Source organism: Capricornis sumatraensis, chromosome 1, assembly GCF_032405125.1.
Source record: "Capricornis sumatraensis isolate serow.1 chromosome 1, serow.2, whole genome shotgun sequence".
NCBI lineage: Eukaryota > Metazoa > Chordata > Mammalia > Artiodactyla > Bovidae > Capricornis > Capricornis sumatraensis.
Genome location: NC_091069.1, coordinates 104,745,451 through 104,762,862, shown reverse-complemented (window position 1 = coordinate 104,762,862; position 17,412 = coordinate 104,745,451). Strand labels below are relative to the sequence as shown.

General features: G+C 46.7%; 1 protein-coding gene across 1 annotated transcript in view; it reads right to left on the bottom strand.

The window, feature by feature from the left end:
- Positions 1-17,412, bottom strand: part of ACOXL (acyl-CoA oxidase like) — a 360,670-nt gene that overhangs the window by 268,282 nt on the left and 74,976 nt on the right. The gene's annotated exons all lie outside the window — the stretch shown is intronic.

Sequence of the window (17,412 nt, the reverse complement as noted above, 5' to 3'; positions counted from 1 at the left end):
CCAGGGTCGGCCCCTGACCCAGCCCCGCCTGGGCTGAGGCTCGGGGACACAGAGGTCATTGGAGTTCTGTGCAGCCCCCTGCCCTGGAGAACACCCTCCTCCTCAGGACATACTGTGGGTATTACCAGGGAGCACTTAACAAACTCCCATTCAGAGTACTTCTTTCCTCGTGGTTTAGTCGCTCCATCGTGTCGGACTCTTTGCAACCCCATGGACTGTAGTCCACCAGGCTCCTCTGCCCATGGAATTCTCCAGGCAAGAACATTGGAGTGGGTTGCCATTTCCTTCTCCACTACTTCTTTCGAGATTTCCACAATTTGCTAATACCAAAATTCAATCACCGTTCAATGACCAGGAGAGAGTAGTTTAACTTCCCCCCCCCCCCCCGATCTCCACCAACAACAAAAACCTTTTTCCTGCTGCTTCAGCCCCCAAAACACTCCTTTTTTGGAGCACCTGAGCCAGGCAGCTGTTTTGTATCAAGGCCAGGGGTTTTCTATATGACCCAGGGAGCTCAGACAACTGGCAGGCCTTCCTGCATTAAAAGGTAATCTGAGAATAATTTGCCATAAAACACCCAGAAGTGCCCCAGCTGTAGCCAGATACACCCTAGAAAGCACCACTTACACTGTGCGGACTTTATAAAATAATCATAATTTTAGAACACACGTTTTTTTAATCCATTTTTGGAAACAATTTTAAAGGAAAGAAGTAGCTGGCACCATCTGAGAAGAAGGCCACAGGGAACTTCCCTTACAGGTACACAGACTGTCACCAAGCACCTCTTCTCAGCAGCTCAGTCAGTGCAGATTCTGCCTGCAACACAGATCTGGTTCAGTTCCTGGGCTGGGAAGATGCCCTGGAGAAGGCAATGGCAGCCCACTCCAGGACTCTCGCCTGGAGAATCTCAGGGACAGAGGAGCCTGGTGGGCTGCAGTCCAGGGGGTCGCCCAGAGTCGGCGCGACTGAGTGACTAACACTTTCACTTTCACCTCCTCCCTAACGCGCGCCGGCCCGCGGGGTCCTGTGTTGCTAGGACTCCACTGGGCTCCATGTTCACAATGTGCTCTCGCACACAGGCTGCCGGGGCAGGTGAGAAGGAAGAGCCAGTAAGCGCAAGCCTCCAAGTCACCCTGCTGGTGAATGCTGTTCCTTCCTGGGTGAATCCAGAACCTTCTAGACTAGGGGCAGGCTGTGATCAGGAGTCAAGTCCCTTCACAAGGTCCACCACCGACCAGCCACAGATTGTACAACAGCGCTCCCTGCTCCTCAAAAACGAAGCTGGACACCAAGCGTTTCATTATGAAAACTCCTACGTCTGAGACTGATTTGACTATTTTTCAAATACTATGGGAGCCAAACAAAACATGTCAGTGGAATTTGGCCAGGGGGCCACTGATCCGCAACCTTGCTTTCCAGCTTTCCGTGCTGCCAAGCCTCTCCTCGGGTTTTCCAAGCTTCCAATCTGAATTCACAAGTTTGTGACCAACTTGGAAAAAGCCTCCCCACTACACGTGACTCTTCCCTCCCTTTCCTATACTTCAGGGGTGATTTTCCTGTAGTTTATTTTTTAATTTCAAGAGTCCAAAATTTATAATGTCACAAAATAAACTCAAGAGAAAAGGCTGTTGTTTATTTTGCTCCTGTATTTTTTTTTTAATGATTCCCTCCGCCTTTCCTGGGAAAGGTGGTAGGAGAGCATGAAGAGAAGACCAAGGGCCATAACACGGACAGAATCCCACAAAAACAGAGCCACGGTGCACAAGCACCGTGGATGGGGAGCAGGGAGGGAGAGACCCACCAAAAGCATTCCACTGGGCTGGGGGCTTCCCTGGTGGCTCGGATGGCGAAGAATCTGCCTGCAATGCAGACGGCCCAGGTTCAATCTCTGGGTCCGGACGATCCCCTGGAGAAGGGAATGGCCACCCACTCCAGTGTTCTTGCGTGCAGAATTCCATGGACAGAGGAGCCTGGTGGGCTGCAGTCCACGGGGTCGCATAAGAGTCAGACACGACTGAGCAACTGACACTTTCACCCTTTACCTGGCTCTCCTTCCAGCACTGTTCTCCCCTCCTGATGGCCAGGCCCCCAGGAAGCACCGTCCACGGCTGGTCCTTCCTGCAGGCCTCACCTCCAGACTTCCTGTTCCTCCATTCCTGACTCTGATACCCCACCACACATGCCACAGCCCACCCGTCCTTGGCCGTGGACGTCCATCTAGGGCTCTCTTAGTCACTCACTACTTCCTCTGAAAAATTAACTACTGTAGGTCAACTGATGCTCATGGTCAGTCACAGTGAGCTTTGGGGTCCAGTACCTGGCCTTCTCTTGCCTGCTTCCTCATTATAAAATCGTGCCTGACTCTTTGTGACCCCATGGACTGTAGCCCACCAGGCTCCTCTGTCCATGGGATTCTCCAGCCAAGAGTACTGGAAGGGGGTTGCCACGCCCTAGATCACTCCGACCCAGGGGTCAAACATGCATCTCCTGCATTGGCAGGCGGGTTCTTTACCTGGAGTGCCACCTGGGACGCCCCCGAAACGGGAATAATTTTACCTGTTTCGTGGGGTTGTTTCAGGCAGATTACCGTAGATCTCAGAGAAGAGGAGCAGCAGTGCCAGCATCTCCTGCAAACTCATGATGAATGCAAATTCCCAGGCCTTGGCCCAGACACACCCACTGAACCGGAAACTCTGCTGGGGGTCAAGGTTAGGAAACACTGAATGAGGTGATGTGTGGAAAGAACTTAGCAACAGGCTTGGCACACATGAATTCTTAGTGACTATGCTAATAGTGATGATGATGAAGATACACCTCATAGGAAAAAAAACTGCTCTTGTCTTATGCCCTCTTAATATCATGCTAATGTCCTACACTCAACTTCAGTGATTACAGTCACCAGCTGGCAGCCTTGGGGTGATGTCTGGGGCGATGAGAACTCCTGGTGCTCACAGGTGATCACCCGCTCGGCAGGGAGAGGTGTCCTTAGCCTGCTGAGATCCACTCTGTGCTGTCCACAAACAAGCTCAGGGCTGGCTTCATGGAGGCCCATGGCAAGGCTCCAGAGGCTGCAGCCCCACTCCTCCCCCAGCTGTGCCTCTCTCGGTCATTCCCACCAAAAGGCGGGGAGGCATCAAGAGAGGGGGAGGAAGAAGAACGACGTCACACTTTCCATTATTGAGTTTATTTCACGATGTTAGCCCTCCCTCGTCCTTTTAAATTAACAACAACCAAAAAAAAAAAAAAAACTAAAAAAGCTAAAGTCCCACTCAACTTTTTAAAAAGGGGATATATATATATATATATATATATATATATATGCACACATATATATAACATAAGGCTCCTTCCAGCTTTGTCAGAAACCAAGTAATTCAGATCTGAAACTTTCAAAACCTGATATAAAAGACAACTTGCTAAATCAATGGAAATTCACATTGAACCAACATCAAAACGTAGGCGTTGATTGTTTTAACCAACCTAAGAAGACAAGTTGTTTTTAAGCCGCTAAGCCCCACAAGAGTGAAAAGGTAAGACGGGTGATATTGCTGTTCTGCCCTGCAGTCCCCACGAACCTGAGCCAGGCAGCATCTTTTTGGACTGAAATTTACACAGCTCTGCTTGGAAAGCTTGGAGATGAGTTCTCACAAGGACTTGCTTTGTCCACCAGTTCACACAAATTAAAAACATCTGTGAGTCTTGAGTTGCTGCCTGCCATCTCCCCCACCAGCAACAGCACCTGGGCCCCTTCTGCCAGGCATCTTCCAGGGACTGAGCCCCATGAGTCATGGGTCGAGGAACCTGCCCCCGCCCCCAACCTCGGTGCCACCCTCTGCAGCCCCTCCCCAAGAGACAGGGGAGCAGACTCACATGGCCTCAGTGGTGAGGACACCAGGAGGCCAGCTGTCACCCTTGTCACTGTCAACAAGTGGGCGTAACCTACCTACCTACGTCACCGCTTACTCATCTTTGTGTGGCTGGGACCTAGAGCCGGACAAACAACTACCAAACCACTTCACAAACCACTTAATCCACTCCAGGGAGTTCTGACACTTGTACCTTGTCAGTGACCCTACTTTTTTTTTTTAAGGTTTTAGGTTTCCAACAAAATAATTGATGATTTTGGCTTCTTAGCTTCTCTTGATATGAACAGTTGGCTATTCGATAATATGAAGAAACCACACTCTCTTTTCCTAGAGACTGTAACTTGCACGTAAAAGAAATCAGCTTGATGATGAACGTGCATTCTGTGTGCAGCTTACATCACGGAACACCTAACCCGGAAAATTCTGGAACTCTGGGTGGCAAACACTACTTAAGTGAAAGCTTGATCATGAAGTCAGAGTCGGCCAGGGCAGGAGGGACCGACAGAAGAGGAAATGTATGAGGACTGAAGGGGAACAGGCGGCACCTCGTGTGCATCAGTAACAAGTCGCTAGGGCATTCTTGGGCGGGTTTCGGCCTGTTAAATACAAGAGAATGAAAGGCCGTTCAGAGCCTGTCACCGCAGCTCAGAGACTCCAAAACAGCTCATGGACCCACTCCCACTCCCAGATCCTCACCAGACCCAAAAGTGAGACTTCCAGGAAAGGAAATTCCTTTTTAACGTAAGACACAAAAGTACTTTTAAGGACCCTGTTTCAAAGAAAGAAAACCACTTTTCTTCCTTCCAGCTTTTACCTTCTTTCTCCTCTAATCAAATTCTTACCAAAAAAAATTCACAGAACAGACAAAAAGCCCTCCACCCAGGCATATGGGATACAAGCGAATGTGAAGCCCTCCATGAAGCATGACAGGGACTGTCAAGAGAAGCGCAGCAGGGGACTTCCCTGAGGGTCCAGCGGTTAAGACTCCACGCTTTCAATGCAGGGGGCACGGATTCGATCTTTGGCCAGGGAACGAAGATCCCATATGCCTCGTGGTGTGGCCAAAAAATAAAAATTTTTCTAAAAAGTGTAGTAGATCCACTCTAGAAAAAGAGACACTATATTTTTAAAAAGGAAATTCTGAATTATGCGATAATTGTAGATTCACACGCAGGGATCCAAAATTATATAAAGAAATAATAGAGGAAGCCCCATGTACCCTTCGCCCAGTTGCCTCCAGTCTTCGCGCAGCATCCGTGAGCACAGTGACATCGATCAGCCTCGTCTTCACGCAGCATCCGTGAGCACAGTGACATCGATCAGCCTCATCTTCATGCAGCATCCGTGAGCACAGTGACATCGATCAGTACAGTTCAGCCACAGAATGTCTCTGTCACCTTGTGCTGCCCGTGTATAAATGCAACCACGTTCTTCCCACACACATCCCAGTTACGCCACTGGTAACCATCCATCTGTTCTCCAGTCCTGTGATTTTGTCATTTCAAGAATGTAACCAAAATGGAAGCCTACAGTATGCAACCTGTGGGGCTCAGGCCTTTTCGTTCAGGACCATTCTCTGGAGACTGATCAGCTGGCTGCACACCTCACTGCAGAGCAGTATTCCATGGCGTTGGGTGCACCACAGCCTAGTCATCTGTTAAAGGACATCTGAGCCATCCTCAGTTTGGAACTAGTATACATGAAGCTACAGCGGACATTCATGTATTTGCATGAATCTAAGTTTTCATTTCTCTGGGATAAATGCCCAGGAGTGCAACTGCTGGGTTATATGATAGTATAGTTTCAGAAGAAACTGCCAAACTAGTTTCCCAAGTGATTGTCCTGTTTTATAATCCCACAAGAAACGTATGGATGATACTGTTTTTCTGCATCCTTACTAGCTTTTTGGTGTTATCACTTTTTTAAAAAGTTTAAGCCATTCTTGATAGGTATTATTTAGATAGCCACTGTGGTTTCAATTTACATTTCCCTAAATGTCTAATGATGCTGAACATCATCTTTTCATGTGTTTATCTGCCAACTTCAGATCCTCCTCAGTGAAACATTTGCCCATTTTCTATTTGGATTCATTGTTTTTCACTGTTGAGCTTTGAGAACTCTTTATTACTCCTTTGTCAGATATGTGGTTTACAAATATTTTCTCCCAGTCTATAACTTATCTTCCAAACAAGGTCTTTACAAAGCAAAAGTTATTTATTTTTATGAAGTCGAACCTATCAGCTCTTTCTTTAAGGGATTATGCCTTGGCGTCTATTCTAAAAACCCTTTGCATACTCTTAGAGCCCAGAGATTTTCTAATTTTTCTGAAAGTTATATAAATACGTCTTACATTTAAAACCATAATCTATTTTGAGCTAACTTTTGTACAAGGTGTGAGACGGGTTTTAAATTTTAATTTTATTGGAGTCTAGCTGACTTCCTATGTTGCACTAGTTTCGTGTGAACTGCAAAGTGGCTCAGTTGCACCTGCACATGTATTTACCCTTTTTTAGATTCTTCTCTCATATAGGTTATCACAGAATATGGGCAGAGTTCGCTGTGCTAACATTTGAGGTGGGGGGGGGGGTGGTTGTCTGTTGGTCTATAAATGTCCAGTTACTCATTTGTTGAAAAGGCTATCGTTCCTTCCACTGATTTTCTTCTGCACTTTTGTAAAGAATCAGTTGGGTATATTTATTGGGGTTTATTTCTGGGCTCTCTACGCTGTTCCATTGATCTATTTGTCTATCTCTCTGCCAAAACCACTAGACTTGATTACTATATGTCTTGAAATTGAGTAGACTGACTCAATCTACCTTGCTTTAAAAAAAAAATGTTTATTCTGCTTCCTTTGCCTTTCCATATAAACTCTAGACTAACTTGTGCATATTCAACAAAAAAAATTTTGCTGGAATTTTGATAGAAATTGCATTAAACCCATATATTGATTTTGAAGAAAACTGGCATCAGTATTATCATGTGGAGTCACCCAATCCATAAACATGGTATATGGTTCAACTCATTTAGACCTTGTATTTCTTTCATTGCCAGTGTATAATTGCATAATTTTCAGCATATACAAATCCTAATACATGTTTGGTAGATTTACTTCTGAGAATTTCTCCTCATTTTCAGGCAAGTGCAAATTATTTTGGTGTCCACATGTTGCTCTTAATATACTGAAGAAAGCTGAGCACCAAAGAATTGATGCTTTTGAACTGCAGTGCTGGAGAAGATTCTTGGGAATCCCTTGGACTGCAAGGAGATCAAACCAGTCAATCCTAAAGGACATCAACCCTAAATATTCATTGGAAGGACTGATGCTGAAGTGGCAGCTCCAATACTTTGGCCATCTGATGTGAAGAGGTAACTCATTGGAAAAGACCCTGGGGCTGGGAAAGATTGAAGACAAAGGAGAAGGGGGCAGCAGAGAATGAGATGGTTAGATAGCATCACCACCTCAATGGAGATGAGCCTGAGCAAACTTGGGGAGACAGTGAAGGACAGAGAAGCCTGGCCTGCTACAGTCCTTGGGGTTAGAAAGAGTCAGACACAACTTAGCAACTAAACAACCACCAAATGTTGTTGCTAATATACAGAAATACAATTTATTTTTGTATGTTTATCTTGTGTATTGGGACTTGCTAAATTCACTTAGCAGGTTTAGGAGATTTTTTTGTAGGTTCCTTGGGCTTTCTATATAGATAAGCATCTTGTCCACATGGAAAGGCTGGTTTTGCTTCTCTTCTCGTCCAAATGCATTTTCTTTTCTTGCTTTATTGCACCATCTAGAAGACCCAGAACTATGCTGAGTAACAGCAGTGAAAGCAGGCACCCTTGCCTTATTCCCAATTTTAGGGGAAAAACATACAGTCATTCACCATTATATATACTGTTAACTATATGGGGGTGGGAGGTTGTAGATGCTCTTTATCAAGCTGAGGAAGTTCCCTTCCACTTCTATTTTTTTCTGACAGTTTTATCATGAATGGATGTTGAATTTGTCAAATGCTTATTAAAAACACTCATCTTCTTTTTAATTGTCCCCTCTCTTCTCTGTTTAGTTTTTTAAAAAATATACAAAACAAATGAAAAATCAAGCCCGTCATCCAGGTATATAGAGCATAAGCTAAGATGAGGCTTTCTGCAAAACACAATCATACCCGTTAAAAAAAGACTGCAGCAGGGACTTCCTCAGTGGTCCAGTGGTTAAGACTCTGAGCTTCCACTGCAGGGGCACGGGTCCAATCCCTAGCCAAGGAACTAAGATCTCACATGCCACAGGGCATGGCCGAAAAAAAAGGTGTGCCGTAGATCCACTGTGAATCCACTGCGAAAAGTGACACAACTTACTTTTTATTTCTCCTTTTGTGCCTCCTTTCCCTTTACTTTTTAAATTTATTTATTTTAATTGGAGGCTAATTACATTATTGCAGTGGTTTTGTCATACATTCACATGAATCCGCCACAGGTGTACATGTGTCCCCATCCTGAGCCCCCCTCCCACCTCCCTCCCCATCCCATCCCTCTGGGTCATCCCAGTGCACCAGCCCTGAGCACCCTGTCTCATGCATCGAACCTGGACTGACGATCTATTTCACAGATGATAATCTACATGTTTCAATGCTGTTCTCTCAAATCATCCCACCCTCGCCCTCTCCCGCAGAGTGCAAATGTTCTTTACATCTGTGTCTCTTTTGCTGTCTCATATATAAGGTCATCATTGCCATCTTTCTAAATTCCATATATATGTGTTAGTATACTGTATTGGTGTTTTTCTTTCTGACTTACTTCACTCTGTATAATAAGCTCCAGTTTCATCCACCTCATTAGAACTAATGCAAATGCATTCTTTTTAATGGCTGAGTAATACTCCATTGTGTATATGTACCACAGCTTTCTTATCCATTCATCTGCCGATGGACATCTAGGTTGCTTCCATGTCCTTGCTATTGTAAACAGTGCTGCAATGAACATTGGGGTACATGTGTCTCTTTCAATTCTGGTTTCCTCGGTTGTATATGCCCAGCAGTGGGATTGCTGGGTCATAAGGCAGTTCTATTTCCAGTTTTTTAGGGAATCTCTACACTGTTCTCCATAGTGGCTGTACTAGTTTGCATTCCCACCAACAGTGTAAGAGGGTTCCCTTTTCTCCACACTCTCTCCAGCATTTATTGCTTGTAGACTTTTGGATTGCAGCCATCCTGACTGGCGTGAAATGGTACCTCATTGTGGTTTTGATTTGCATTTCTCTGATAATGAGCGATGTTGAGCATCTTTTCATGTGTTTGCTAGCCATCTGTATGTCTTCTTTGGAGAAATGGCTGTTTAGTTCTTTGGCCCATTTTTGGACTGGGTTGTTTATTTTTCTGGAATTGAGCTACAGGAGCTGCTTGTATATTTTTGAGATTAATTCTTTGTCAGTTGCTTTGTTCGCTATTACTTTCTCCCATTCTGACGGCTGTCTTTTCACTTTGCTTATAGTTTCCTTCATTCACAACATACTCTTAAACAAAAATTTTAAAAATTGCAGGTACAGTGTATAATAGATATATAGATATATATCACATAATATAATGATTATAAATATAATCATTAGGGAGGAACCCTGGAAGACTAAGGGCCAGCTGTTGGATGGCAAGGGTGAGGCAGACACGGATTTTCACTCTCCATCACTTTATAATCTGTAATTTTTAAAAGATCTAATAAGGGGGAAATATGGAAAACAATTACCTTGCAAAAATGCTATGGACCATAAGCTTTTGGCATACCTGAGTGCAAGTTTTCTCTTAGGGTGCTGTCTTTGTCAGCCTGAAACATAGGTACCGTGACACAGACATATTATTAAACTATGTTCTACCTGCATTCACGTTCACATTAAATAAAAAGAACAAATTTTTGAAATAAAGATTCAAGAAAGGGAGTAAAAACATGAGGACACATCTCATAGAAATAAAGTCTTTCAGCCGGACTCCAGGAGATTCTCACAAGGCCTCCCTTTCACGACTGGAATCTTTAGTCCGTGTAATTTAAACAGGGTCACAGAAAGCTGGACACAGCTGAGCATGTAAGGAGAGAGTAACCTAAAGGCGGTAACTTCGCGCACTGACGGGAGGGGAGACAGCTCATCTGCACTGGCGGGCTGACAGAGGCGACGCACACACACTCAGCAGGGAGGAGAAGGACATGGCCAGACCAGCGGGGCCCTGCTGAAGTGCAACTGTGTGGCCACGGGGGCTCGGAGAAGAAACGAAGCGAAAAGCACCTTCACTGGTCTACAGCCTCTGCTGCGACTCATCGCTGCCTCCTCAGGTGACAGCAGAAACAGTCTGAGTTTTCTCCACACTTCCAGAACGATTCTCAGCGGTGCCTTCTCTTCCTCTGAAGAGAAAAACCCACTTCCTAAGGAGTAATCGAATCAAGCAGTCTTCACAGGGGAGTTGGCACTTGAGCGAGGCCTCAAGGGACTGGCAAGAGTCAGTCTGGTGAGATGAGACCATCACATGGGGACCACAGCATGAGTAAGGACCACAGCAGTAAGGACCCTGAGTCAGGCAGGAAGTCTGGGCAATAATACACCTGTGGGTGGAAACCACCAAGCACTTTCTGCAGGGTGAATATGGTGCCAAGCACAGCAGAAATGTCACTTCATCTAAGCCTTGTAAAAACTCTGAGAAGGACGCATAACTATCCCCATTTGGGGATGGGGAGATGGAGACTCAAGAGAGTATGCTACCTTGTCTAAGATCACATAGCCACAAAGTCACTGAATCCCTGGGGATATTTGGACTGAAGTACTGAGCATCTTTTTTTAGATTAAACAAGTAAGTTTCTTTTGTTGTTTTTTATAAGTCGTCTAAAGGTGGGTGAATGCTGATGTTAAGTTTAGTTGCTCAACAATGTCCTTAGGGACCAAACCCATGGACCAAGTCCATGTTTAGCAACTAGCTGCTTATCCTTGTGCTCATTGCCTGATGGTCACAAAGTGGCTGCTGCAGCCCCAAGCATCATGCCATATTGAGAGTCCTAAGTACAATGGAAAACGTTGGGACTATGAGCCTGGAGACACTAGAGAGACGCAGAAGGTGTGTGACTAAGGTAGACATCCTCAGCAATGCTTCTGCAAGGCTCACCTCGGCCTTTGCATAAGAGATACTGGAGGAGACACAGAGAAAAATTCCCTTTGGTGTGCTCTATTTTTGTCCAAAGATGCCTTTCATTCTTTGTTGGTAAGCAACCAGTTTGGTAATGTGCAATTAAACGAAACATCCAGTTTTGTGGAGATCGTGGAAGTTTCAGGGGCTGTCTGTCCTTTCACATCAGACTCCCCTAACTCCTCTCAGCCAGGTGCTCTGAAGCATCTCTAGGTCTTCTTGAATATTCAGTGCTCCTCACTCTCTCTCCAACCCTTCACGCTTTTCTGCTACCAGTTATACTCAGAAAACCAGCCCAGACCTTCAGTCAACCACAGAAGGAAGCACAAGTCACATCAAAATGATGAAAATGAATATTTTTTCAGAATTCTAAGAAAAACCTCCACTGTGGCTGGGGGCCCAAGACATTTCTCCACGAAGATATCAGAGTCATGTCTAAACAGGAAGGACATCTGATGCAGCGCTGTCTCCTAAAAGCAAAGCCTGGGGAACAACATAAACGTCCTCTAGGGGAGGGTTCAGCCATAGTGAATCACTATACAGGGTTTCAAAGACGGAGAGAAGCTTCTATATATTGACTGGGAAAGGTCTCCAGTCAGAATTTCACCTCTCGGGACTCCCTTGATGGTGCAGTGGCTAAGACTCTGAACTCCCAATGTAGGGGGCACACACTCAATCCTTGGTCAGGGAACTAGATCCCACATGCCACAACTAAGAGTTCCCATGTCACAGCTGAAAAAGAGCTCCCATTCCACAGTGAAGCCCCATCTAAGACCCAGCACAGACAAATACGTTCCTTTAAATGATTTACTTATTCGTCTGCCAACGCAGGAGAAGCAGGTTTGATTCCTGCGTCAGGAGGATCGCCTGGAGGAGGAAATGGCAACCGACTCCAGCATCCTTGCCTGGGAGATCCCATGGACAGACGAGCCTGGCCGGCTACAATTCATAGGGTCACAAAGAGTCGGGCATGACTGAGCAACTGAGCATGCACGCAATGAGTGAAAGAGGCACACAAGGTGCTAGGTAAAGGCAGGGTTGTGTCCGAAGAAAGGCCATACTTAAACAAATTCCTCCTCTCCCTTTCAAAAATTCTCCTTAATTAAAAAACGGAGTATAGGCAGAGTGTACACTTCTTATGTTAAGCATCTCTAGTGATCTGAAGCTCAGTCACACGGAAACTTTGACAAAAGTGTCCTTTAATCTCAGATGTATTTCGTGGCAGTGGAAGGATCTCGTTTGGGTGACAAAGTGAGTTCCTTTCAAAGACAAGTCTGGAGAGTGGATTGAAGCAAAGCCTGGATGAGACGCTAGACACGAGAAAGGGGGACCGGCCCCTCAGCGCCTCACACCGTGACAGTTACACACTCAGGCATGAAAACTGGGCCATCATTCTTGCCACGCTAATCAGACAACGAAATGAGATATGCAAATATTTTTCAAAAGTCGACTCATGACAACATTCTCATCAGGCAAAAAGTTAATAAAGAAAATAGAACCCTGTAGAGTCAACCCGGGGCCAGGGCCTATCATTCTGACTTCCTGACCTATGATACCCCTGGGAACAAATGTCAAGTTCAAGTCTAGGGCTGTCCCCAGAACCCTGGGGACAGATGGGATCCAAGGCTCAGAATGGCCTCGGCTCAAAGGTCAGAGGTTGCCCACGCAAGAGGCAGGGAAGTCGCCAGCAATCTAAGATGCTGCACTTGGAGGCCCCATGTCTAGTACATTCTCCAGGGCAGCCTCAAAACCAAGCCACTGGGGTGTCCCTGCTGGCATCGTGGGTGGGGGGTATGGACTGCGTCCCTGGTCAGAGAACTAAGACCCCACACACTGCAGAGCACCTGAGCACGTGTGCTGCAAATACTGAGCCCACGCACTCTAGAGCCCAAGCTTGGCAACCAGAAGAACCACCGCGGCGAGAGGCCCACACACAGCAACTAGGGAGCAGCCCTCACGGCGGTGATGGCCCAGCCAGCCAAAACTAGATAAAAGAAAGAAAGGAAATAGCCTTTGGCAAGAGGAGTCCAGGGGGGACCCGCTGGGGTGGGGTGGCACAACACTGCCCCACTCCCCATGAATGTTTGCCTTTGCCAAGCTGCTTCACTTCCCAGCCTCTGTCTTCTCATCTGTAAAATGGACATCACCACAAAGCTGCCGCGCACACTGGGTGAGAGAAGGCACTCTGAGCATCGCACAGCTGGCCCACTACGGGCATTCAGCATGTGCCAGTGCCCCCTTCCTGGCTCCTGGAGCCCGAGAGCATGAAGATGCTTGTGATGGGTGGGGGAGGTCACAGGGCTGGGCCAGTTCACAGGTATTTATTGAGGGCCTGCTAACAGGGCAGCAGCTGGTGCTGCGTGAAGCCCCTGCCCTCCAGGAGCTCACAGTCTAAAGGGCAATCAGAGAAGAGACAACAGTTTGCCGGGAGCCGGCACGGGAGATCCCACCCATGACAAGGTCATGCGGAAAGACCTGACGGGCAAGGCGAGTCAGGTCTCAAGGGGTCCTCTGCCTGAGCATCTACCCCAAAAACAAAATCTGTCTGTTTACTGTATGCTATACTATACTCTTCTGACGTTACAGGGGGCTATCCCCGATCACTTTTCTCTGGAAAAAGCTAACTTAGAGCTCCAACTGGTCTTCTGCATATGAAAGGAATGTCTCAGCTCAGATCCCTCTGATGGCTCTCTAACTTGCCTGACAGGTTCCCCTGGACTTTTACAACTACGCATGTGATTGTTTATGGCCCCTCAACCGCGAGAGGCACGAAGCTTAAAATGTCTTAAAGATATAGAGCCTTTAAGAGCTAAGAATTATATCGGTGTAGGTTTTCATTGTTGAGTTAATGACTGCCGCCAGGCCTCCATATCCTTTATCTTTTAGGCACCTGGGAGGACATTAATCAATGTAATCAGGATGCAGAAATAGGAATACAGTAGTTTTGATATTAGCAATACTAGACTTTTGAGTCAATGAATTTTCTCTTTGTTATAAATCACTGTACTCCTCTTTACTTGTTATAAATTGTTGTGTCCTTGCTATGTTAGAATGTAACCTTAATTAGTGCTTCCTGAGAGTGGCACCAGACTTTAGTAAGAACAACACTCTTAGGGCAAGTAAGTTTTCTGGTTGACAGACCCTTATCAGAAAAGGGCCATAAAATGCTAATAGGCCTCCTGGCCAGAAGATGATGTAAATCACCTAAGACCTGTGTATACAGCTAAGTATGCAAAGAGAAAGCCTGGTCTCGATAAGGGTCAGGGCTGCTGACCCTGCATGACTTTGTATTATCCATTGATATCTAGGTACAACTCAAAGTATAAAAGCTTTTCCTGGAAAATAAAGGATGGACCAGTTTCTCGGGCCAATTCCTGGAAAGACTGGTTCCCCCGTGTCTTCTTTTCTTTCTTACTCTATTTTCTGGCTGATTCCCGTCTGAGGCATAGAGGCTAGCCGTGTCTACTTATTTGCCCGGGCTTCTAAGACCTACGCGAGAGGGAGCCCAAGGCGGGGCACCCTCCGCTATTCAAGCAGGCACCTGTGGCCTTATGTAGATGGTGCAAGTCCCTTGTCTCAGGGCTTTAGTGGCTTTCTATGTAAGCAAAGGAATACAGCCTCTTTCCTCCTCTAAATTTCCCACTACACTATTCTTTCCTCATCTCTCTTTATATCCCTAAATCTATATATCTCTCTTGCCACGCCGTCCCCGCTTCGAATCACCCTGGATCCAACCGGGGCTGGTCTCCAACAACAGTTAACACCAGGGCTGAGATAAAGCAGGTGCTGCAGAAGCTCTATACCCAGAGAGGCAGCCACAAGGGCCTGAGGTCTCCTAGAGGCCTAAAAGAGCAGGTGAGCAGGAACGGGAGAGCCTGGGAGGGCCAAGGGCACAGAAACGGTTTGTGCAGACCCGGGAGGCGGTGGCAGGTCAACTGCTGGACACTGAGATCAGTTTCTCTCCCTCAGAAAGAGTTCCCTAAACCCAGCCCCTCTGCAGTCTGGGGCCAGGGCTGCTCTCCAAGCTTTAAACCTATCACACGACCTCCCTTAGAAACCATCCTCAGACCTGTGGTCATATACCCAGAACAGCACTACCGTCACACCGACAGTGTGCGGTCAGCCCCATGAGCCTCACCTGTGAGCAATCTGCAAGGGTGAGCTAGGGAGCGAATGAGCGCTGCAGGAGACAAAAACAGTCTCTGCACGGATACACGCATGCCTGGGCTGCAGGCAGCCTGGAGGGCAGGTCCCACAGTCATACAACAAAGATCTGGGTACACACACAAGAAATGGAGAATGTCCACTTTTGCTGCTTTAAGACGCAGATCAGAGTTCCTGTATCCACAATACAGCTAAAATACAGCATCTGATCTCCACAGAGCTGTCATTTGGACTGATTCATTCTGCACTAAAGACACCTTCCCTTCGCCACAATATTCGTCCATCCATCCATCCACCAAGTGCTTAACCAAGTCCAAAGCAGACAAGACATAGGTCCTAATCAATCTCTGGAGGCTGACACTCCCGATGACCAGCCTGAAACTTTGAGGACCCTAGACAAGACCTACTTGCCCACTTCATGGCAAATAGAAGGGGAAGAAGTGGAAGCAGTGACAGACTTTATTTCCTTGGCTCCAAAGTCTCTGCAGACAGTGACTGCAGACATGAAATTAAAAGACGCTTGCTCCTTGGAAGTAAAGCTATGACAAACCTAGACAGCATATTAAAAAGCACAGACATTCTTTTGCCAACAAAGGTCCATATAGTCTAAGCTAATGTTTTTCCAGTAGTCCTGTATGGATGTGAGATTTGGACCATAAAGAAGGCTGAGCACTGAAGAATTGATGCTTTCAAATTGTGGTGCTGGAAAAGACTCTTGAGAATCCCTCAGACTGCAAGGAGATCAAACTAGTCAATGCTAAAGGAAATCAACCCTGAATATTGGTTAGAAGGACTGATGATGAAGCTGAAGTTTCAATACTTTGGCCATCTGATGCAAAGAGACAACTCACTGGAAAAGACCCTGATGCTGGGAACGGATGAAGGGAAAAGGAGAAAGGGGTAGCAGAGGATGAGGTGGTTAGATAGCATCACTGACTCAGCGGACAGGAATCTGAGCAAACTCCTGGAGATAGTGAAGGACAGAGGAGTCCTGTGGTGCATTCCATGGTATTGCAGAGAGTCGGGCATGCTGAGCAACTGAACAACAGCAACAAAAGGAAGTGTGAACACCTTTGGCTTGCTCAGCTTCACTGTGGTAGACAGAGACACTCAGAAATCATCCTGCTGGACTGAGCTCAAAGGTGAACACACTCAATGAATGAAGGCACATGGTAAACAGACCTTCTCCTCATCAAAGGACATTCAGTGGAAAGTCTGGAGTGGCCCATCTCCCCTCCCTGCTCCTGCTCCCCATACACAGCTGCTCAGAGCCACAGCGACACAGGGCCACCAGGCCAAGACGGCGGTGCCCCTTGACAAAGTCAGGTCCCGGCTCGCAGCGGGGAAGGGAGCCTGGATTCTGGCCCCACGGCTGACCGTTCAGCATCTGCCAAACCCCAGTTTGGGAGGATTCTCCGTGTTCTTCGATGTAGTCAGTGAATTGCTTTGCATCTTGGGTTTGGTTTACCAAAGCAAACATAACTGTGAGCCAAAGTGGTCCGAAGATGACAGGGAGCGCAGCCTAAGCTGAACTCAGAGGACCTCTTGCTTGAGGATGACTAAGCAACCCAGCCTGAGTCAGGGCTGGACTCCAGCACCAGACTGCTGCAGCGGGGGGCCCAGAAAACTCCAGACAAGCTGTCACCTCTTTCTGCATCCCAGTTTTCCCAACTGGAAAATGGGGATCACAACAGTATCCATATTACAGGACTGCTGTTTCAATTTAACAAACAAACAATGATGGGGCTTCCCTGGTGGCTCAGAGGCAAAGTTTCCACCTGCCAATGCAGGAGACACGGGCTCGATCCCTGGTCACGGTAAATCCCACACACTGCAGGGACAGTTAAGCCCATACACCAGAACTACTGAGCCTGCGCCCTGGAGCCTGGGAGCCGCAACTACTGAGCCCGAACATTCTAGAGCCTGTGCTCAGCAAAAAAAGGATCCCTAGAGAGTGGCCTGCCCGTGCTCTCCACAATTAGAGGAAAGCCCTCTCAGTAATGAAGACCCAACACAGCCATATAAATACAGAAATAAAGCTATTAACAAAAAAAAAGACGTATAAAAGGCTCAGAATATGTCCTTCAAACAGGGAGGCACTGGATGGATTCCTCAGCTGGGACAAGGGAATGAGTGATGACACCTGGTGGGAGGGAAAGGCATGCAGTCCTAAACCAGTGCCTGTGCTACAGGGGGCATCAAGTTTCAGGTGGAAAATTTCCTAAGGA